Here is a 7,847-nt window from a genome sequence, read left to right as displayed (position 1 = left end):
CATTCAGCACTAATGCTAAATACCATAATTAAAAGAACAAACACATTTGCAGGTGCAGTGTGTTGGTGGCAGTTGATGGTGATGGCACACATGGTAGCTCAACGCCTTGCTTGGAAGAAACAGGTATTTGCTAGAGACTGGCAATGTTTGCACAGGGCCTCTAGCCATGGGGTCAGAGCATGGCTAGCACTATTTACCACTGTGAGGGCACCAATGATGGTCAGTAACAATGGCCAAAGGTTGCTAATCACACCACGTGGAGGAAAATGATTTGTTAATGCTGAGGAAATGCATTTGATCTGTGGGTGAAAAGGGAATGCTTTTGGCTAGCAAAAAGATACAGTTCCTTTGGTGCAGTGCATGCTCCATTCCCTCCCTGCTCATTAGCTGTCCTCGTTACTGTCTTCTCAGCAGGTTTTTCCCCAATGATTGCTGTTTCCCAGGCTCTTGGTGCCACTGAGTGAGATTAACCCCAAGCTTTGGTCTGATTACCACAATGAATAGAAAATTAACAGCAATGAGTTTCAGCTGGAAACTGAGGAATCTGCTGAATTCCTCCCCAGGTCCTGGTTTTCTGGCTACTAGGAAAAAGAGCCTTTCTAGGGCATTCCTTACTTTTGTGCTCAGCTGTTTAATGCTGTGGCAACAGTTTACCTTGGCCTCGTGCTCGTGAGACCTCCATCTGCTGGTGGCTGGGCTCCAATGCATATTGCCAGAGCCCCCAAATCTCAAACCAGCCAGGGTATGAGCAGGTCTGTAGGGAATTGCACTGATGCAGTACAGGCTTTCTTCAGAGACCAGCACCTGAGTTTTCAGAGATGGGAAATTTCCTCTCCATTTACTAAGCATTGTATCTCATCACACTGTATCCACAACTTCTTTGGGCACTAATGTGCCCTGTGTTACTCAATTTTGTGGCATCTGTGCAATATCAACTGAAGAGGACCTTGCAGAGCTCATCCTCTGCTTGAGCACAAGTGTATACAGCTTATTCTGAAAGTTTCCCAGAGATAGGCACCCATCCCTTCTGGCTCTGCAGACCCCACAATGGTGGGGTGGTCTTCCTACCGCCTTATCTGAACCATCCTTGTCATAACGGGGACCCTCTACTATTTTGCCTTGGATCAAGAAGGGAGTTCAGTTCTGTTACATTTGATAACAAGAAAAGGCCAGTTCTGCTCATATTAGCCAGTTGAAATAGTAGCTTTCTCAAGCAGTGCACTGATTTTTCCACCATTTTCTGTAGCCTTTTACATTGGCAAAACGTGGGTTTTCAAAGGGAAAAAACACGAGTGTTTAAGCCCACTTGGTACTAATTTACAACAGCTGTAGTTCAGAGCAGCAGGGAATTGTTGGGTGGATTTCTTTTCACCATTAAGAGCTGTAGTAACTTTTTGCAGGCTCAATATATGCAGTCATAGAATACAGCAGAAATAGTTTGGATAAAAGGTAGAATTTACAACTAAATATCTCTGGAAAGGTACCCGGAGAGTTAAAAGTACATATAATAAAATAAGAGGATTGGTGAATCTTTAAAATCTATGGGTAGGTTTTGCCACTTGTTCTTACCACATAATGCTGATGCCTTGAAAAACCTCCTCGATCTTCAGGGGCTGTGTCAGGGAATGTGCAACTGATCCCAAAGACACTGCACAGCCCGAGGAATCCCGCTGTTTGTGGGTATGACAGCATACACTGCCTGAAGTTCAGCAGATCCACACACCTTGTCAGAAGAAGGATAGTAAGGATTAGCATCTGGGCCTGAGTAGTTAATATTGTAACCTTGCTAATTCCATAGCTCGCTGATCTTTTTGTTCCTGAGCAAAACACTAATCGCTTCCCAGAGATCCTCTGGCATTTGTCTCATGGGAAATCTCCCTGGAGACAAGGAAATTAAAGACTGGCTGCTCTCCTCTCATCCTGAAATGCTGGCCTCTGTCAAAAGAGATGTCCAGAAATCATTCATGTAACTTGCTTACTGCCACAATTTAAAAATAAAAAATAAATAAAAGCAGCAGCTGTTTTCTTTTAAAAGCACCAGTGGTGATGGGAGCAGACCAAATTACAGGCCCTGAGGACTGCTCTCTGCCTGCAACACTTGCTGCTAGAAATACCACTGGTATGAAGGAAACTCCCACCAACCATTTTATTCAGCGGTGGCAGCTAGGGACCCTGCTTGCCTTTTGTACCAGACATTTATATTTCATTAGTTTATACGCTGTAACCAGCTGGGAGCTTGTTCTCTGCTGTCTGATTTAGAGGCTCACAGGCAGAAGGGATGGGATTTACAGGTACATGGTAGAAAACCAATTGCCCTTGATCTTAGCACACTGGGAACTGCAGCTACTTCCGACAGCAAGAGCAACAAATCTGTCAAGCCTCCCACCAGCAGCACAAGACTCCTGCAGTCAGCTTCTACTCCGTGCACTGCTGCTGCCTGCAAATTTCCAGCAGAAAGCCTCAGCCTCTCTTGCTGCTGCCCAAAGCACCAGCTGCTGCCAGTCAGCTCCATCTGCTACCTCCAGAGCGGCTACATGTGGGGTCACACAAAGAGAAGAGGATGCTGACGCATTGCTCCTGGCTGAGGTGGGAGCCCGCTGGTGGCTTTCCTGCCCTGGGGCCTTAGCCATGGCAGCTGGTCCTGTTCTGAGCCTGTCCAGCAGTGCATTCACGTTGTGGCCCTCTCAGCCAGTCCACCTTTCCCATTTGGAGCACCCGCATGGAATCATAGAATGATAGAATCGTTTGAGTTGGAAGGGACCTTTAAGGGCCATAGAGTCCAACTTCCCTGCAGTGAACAGGGACATCTACAGCTCGATCAGATTTTTCTGTTTGTGTACTCATACTGAGCGAAGGAGAAAGCGTTCATTTCTAACAAAGCATTCCAGTGCATGAGAAGACAGCAGACATCAGTGAACAAACCAATGGATAACCAAGGGGAGCACTCTGCTCCCAGCCCAATACCAGGTGTCCCATGTCCTTCTGATGTTTGGAAGCTGGAAGATTCAGTTCATGCCACTGTCAGAATCCACCTGACAGAGTTGAGGAGGAGCAAACCATTAAATATCATCAGATGGCATCTCATCAGCTGCCAGAAAATGAGTTCTGTCCATGTGCTGCCTCCTCTCGTGGAAATGGCTGAGGCCTGGGGGCACTAGTAGGAGATCAGTCCTTGCTTCAGGGACTCGAGCACTCCGTTCTTTAAGCATTTGGCTGAAGCTGATGATAATGAGGAGAGGAGGGAGTGTTTGCCCACAGGTATGGTGCCTCTGCTGATGCATTTGCAAGCCCAGAATTGCCAGTTTGAAGCCTGCACGGAAGAGGCCAGGTCTTTGGCTGCCATAAGCGTTTTTTCAGAGATTTTATTGATATTTATCCCAACAGAGTGGCGAGGTGCAGGTTGTCTATACACGTGCCTTTGATGCATTTTTTAACAGCATGTTCTATACCTTCACAAAAGGTATAGAACAGATTATGCTAAGTTTTGTTTGCCTGGAAGCGTGTGACTCAATAGCATAGGCAAGCCCAGTGCCTTAGGAGAGCAAGTAGTGAAGTCTGCTCAGAAATTGCAATGAAAAGTCCTGTTTTTCAGCTGTTCTCTCATCCACTGAAATGGCTCCATATGCAGAAGGAATTTAAAAAAAAAAAAACCAACACGCGGGCCAAAGACAGTCTGACCCTGACATAAAATGCCATCAGTGCAATGCTATAAAAACACTCTGTCACAGCAGTGCTGTAAAAGTCTCCTCAATCACAGAATGAGCATGCTGAGAAAGTTATCTTGCTCCTTAAAACCTCGTGTGACAGGCAGGGATGAAAGTCCTGCATGCCCTTGTCCTTCTCACACCAACGAAGCTTGGTGACCTGCTGACAGTACTTGCTGCCCCCTGGGATGGCAGGGGGGGCTTATTTTATGCCTGAGAACTGTGGACTGAGCCATCCTCCCAGTCACACAATGCTACATGTTTTAGTATGTGGTGCTATGCAACAGTGTGCTGCCTGCCTCCTTCCAGGGGCTGCTGAACCTGTGCCTTGTTGAAGCTGTTATCACCCTTATAGCCCTGACATCATGATCAGACCATCAGAAACACTGACACTGCCCTACAACACAGCATGATGACCCTGGAAGAAAAGGAGAATGAAAGGATGCAACAAGATGGAACAATGCTTCCAGTGAAGCCTGTGTGATTTAGGTACACACTTAGGTGAGTCTTTAGGTCCTTAAATCCCCTAAGTACCACTGAAACATCCCTTCATGACTAAAAATTGAGTTTCCTGTTTACCGAGGGGGGTATGATTAAAATAATCATAATCTAAGTACTGTTTGAGAGGCCGCACCCTGCATGTACTGCCACAGAGTCTAACTCACAGCCATTCCTGCAATTTTAAGCACAGAGGACTAATTGCCCACACCTGGGCATGACAGGGCTGGCCAAATCCAAATTTAACAGGTTCAGTTTGATGGAAATTCTGGTTGAAAAATCATATGTATGTTCTCTGTCCAGCCATCTTCCATGGCTCAATGTGTTTTCACTACTAGAAGCCTGAGATACTATTTTTATTTAGACTAAAAATAATAAAGGCTTTTCTGCAATCCTCTGGGTGCCCTAATTGAATTATGTCTGCATTAGTAAACCCTAGCACTGCTAAAATGAAGGCAGCCAACTACCCAGAGTGTCTAGGAAGCACGTCTAGGAGGCACGGTGCCTGCCTCCTCCAGAAACTCTATCCAGAGGTGCCTTGTGCAAGAAGTTTAGTCCTGGAGTGTTACCAAATGAGGTTGGTTGCAATTATGGAGTGGAGAAAGCACATTCCATGTCTCTGAGCCATCGCACAGTTCCTCTCCTTTACAAAGAGATTTCTCTAACAAGGACTTTGGTCCAGTGTTTGCATAGTCTGTTGTAGATCGGAGAGAATGGGGCAACGGCTTTGGGCTCTTATTACTACCAGAGCTCTTATTACTACCACAATTAATTAAGAGAAAACAGCCCAAAGATGGCTGAAAATGCAGAAGAATGGTCTGGCTGCCACCAAGCCTACATCTGATAGCACTGAATGGCTGTGCTTGTTAAATACTGCTGCATTTCCAGCTGGTTGCAGTGGGCTCTACGCTTTTCAGTATAGCTAAAATAATCCACAGAAGCATCCCTAAGCCTGACCTTCTCAAAGGTTTGCTGTCACTGAGGGGGAGAGAGAGAAAAAGCTAATTCTTTTCTACAGATGTTCTCAGCAGTACTGTGATTTCAGCAAAACCACAGAGATTCAAGTGCCTCTCTTAGCTAAGGAAGCAAGCACAGTCAAATGCCTTCCCCAGACCTTCCTCCCAGCTAACAGTGCAGCCAGTGTCACTGAAGAAAAAAAAAATAAGCAAACAGTGGGGATTTTTATTTACTTATTTATTTTTTTGCTGTGATTTCTGTGGTTAAAGCTGTGGCTAAAAGCAGCAGTAGCAGGTTACAGCAGAAACTGAATACGCTACTGTGAAGAGGTTTGGCTCAGTGAACTGGGCAGTCTGAAAGAGAAATTGGTTTGCAAACTTCAGAAATAGATTTAAACAAAACAAGATTATCTCTTTCAATGGAGACGTGCTTTTTTTCTCACCAGCTGGATGCAGTATAAGGTGAGCACCCTGGAGCTAATGGAGCAGAGGAACTCAAACAAAGTGTTTCACTTAACCTCTCAATTATGTCCTCTCCCCCAACAGCTCAGTTTAGCAGTCCTCTGCTCCCATAGAGGCTTTTCCTACATGTGAGACAGGAGAGTAAATCCACCCCCATCCTCACAGCCTCTGAGCTGGAAGCACCAGCCTCATGTTGCTTTCTACAGATGCCCACTGCTGATGTGGAAAAGCTTCTTGTTGCCCTTCAAAGTAGCTGTAACTGAGCAGTAAAATCATCACTGAGAGGGAACCACGATTATGTATTATCTAGAAGTATGGTTGGCTGAGAATATAAACTCTTGCTCCACGCAAAGAAAAGATTAGGAACGGGGGAAAAAATGTAATAAAGTGGAGTTATTCTGCCAGTTAATCCTCATCCACACTGCAGTGCAATATATATGGTTTTACTGCCCTCTCAGCTTTATTTCCCCTGATAGTTGGTCTGTGGCCAGCCAAACTACTCATATGGAGCCCAAGGGAGGTTCATGGTGCTAAACCAGCCAACCATGCAGTCAAGGCAAGATCTGACTTTCCAGGACCTCCTCTCAAGATTTCCAAAGCTTGACAAAGTAGGCATGGCTCCACGGGTCTCGTGAGCCACTGATTGACTACCCAAAAATTTATAGTTGTGTGGTTGCTACAGCTATAGTTAAAGGAGAGAGATACTTTTCTGCTTCATATTTTCCAATGAAAGCTTAATTGGAGCATGCAGTAGCCAAGAAAAGAAAATCATTTTCAGCTGAAGTCTCTAAAATGTATTCTGCAATCCATCAGGACAAGTGCACCTTAGTGAGAAGCCTAATCCTAAATCCTACTCTTTGTGACTAAGACTAGAAATGATAATGAATGACACAATGCAAAATCTCTTTGTTTTGGTTACAGTATCCCCAGTATCTGTCCTGAGTTCAAAGAAGCCAGGTCTGCGGCTTCATGTTGACATCTGAGATTATCAAAGAACAGGAATCAATGAATAGCTGCATTAAACCACTTCATGTGCCTCATTAATGTGCTAAATAATGGCTGAATAAAGAAAGAATGTGTAATAGTCGAGTGAAATATTAGACCATACAGAAACACAGTGCTAAAAGCATCATTTTTTCCTACAAAGAAAAGTGGTGATATTTCTATACAGACTCAGCCAAAAAGACTTTCCGCCCACTCCAGTTTTTGAAACAATTAATCTCATGGAAACCAGAGAGGGAAATCCTGCTGTGAAACCAAATGCTTTAAAAACAGTACTTTGGTGAAAGGTCCAGTGACATTGAAAGCAAATGCACCTGACTTTCTGGGCTGCACTCAGAGAAAGCTCCTATTAGCTTCAGTGACAGATGTGAATACATACACTCTCCAGTATCTCACCTTTCTTTCCAATTTTAAATTACATTAAGTGCAAAATAAAGGGGGAAAACCTTTCCTTACCTACAGTCAGAAATCTGTTTTTCTTCTTATCAAAAAACCCTTTCAACCACATACCCTCAAAAACATTGGCTGCAAAATCAATCAGCAGTCCTTTACCTAAGAACCCCATTTTGCACAAGCATTTCCCTGGGTCTAAACCTTCTCCAGGGGCAGAAGATGTCATTTCTGATGGCATGGGATTTGGTACCAAATCAGCATCTGCATTACCCCAGGGACTCTACATTCACCTGGGTAGAGCAATGCCAGGAAGATAACTCCTAGACAAAAATGAACCTCAGAGCGACCGAGATGGTTGCAATTTGGGAAAACTGTAAGCAAATTGAATTATTGTTGCTGGAAGTGCTGATCTAACTTAACAATAGGTGGTGTACCTGCCTCACAGAAACATGCACACAAAATCTGGTATTGCGAGGACAAATGTAGAAATGAAGGCTGGAAATCACCATCACCTAAAGCACTGTAAGGAAGTCATGGAAAGCAGCTTTTTTCTTGCAGACAAGAGGTGGTAATTTTATCCTCTCTCACAGTGAAAACACGGGTTCCTGAATTTAAATTCTCTTAGAATAAGACAAAATGCCCTCCGGGTTGTTTCTTATCCATGGAATTAACTGAGGCCATGAATTTTGAGACTCTCTCAAACAGACAGCATCTCATTTTCTAACACTTTTCAAAAAGCCTAATAAAGATTAAATGAGCAGCATTTTTATTAGCCATTTTAACACAGAAGCCAGGAGTGGAAACATTGGGGGATGCCACTGATTCAGTAGAC

This window comes from Meleagris gallopavo, chromosome 14 (genome assembly GCF_905368555.1).
Source record: "Meleagris gallopavo chromosome 14, MGAL_WU_HG_1.1, whole genome shotgun sequence".
NCBI lineage: Eukaryota > Metazoa > Chordata > Aves > Galliformes > Phasianidae > Meleagris > Meleagris gallopavo.
Note: the sequence above shows the minus strand (reverse complement) of the source record.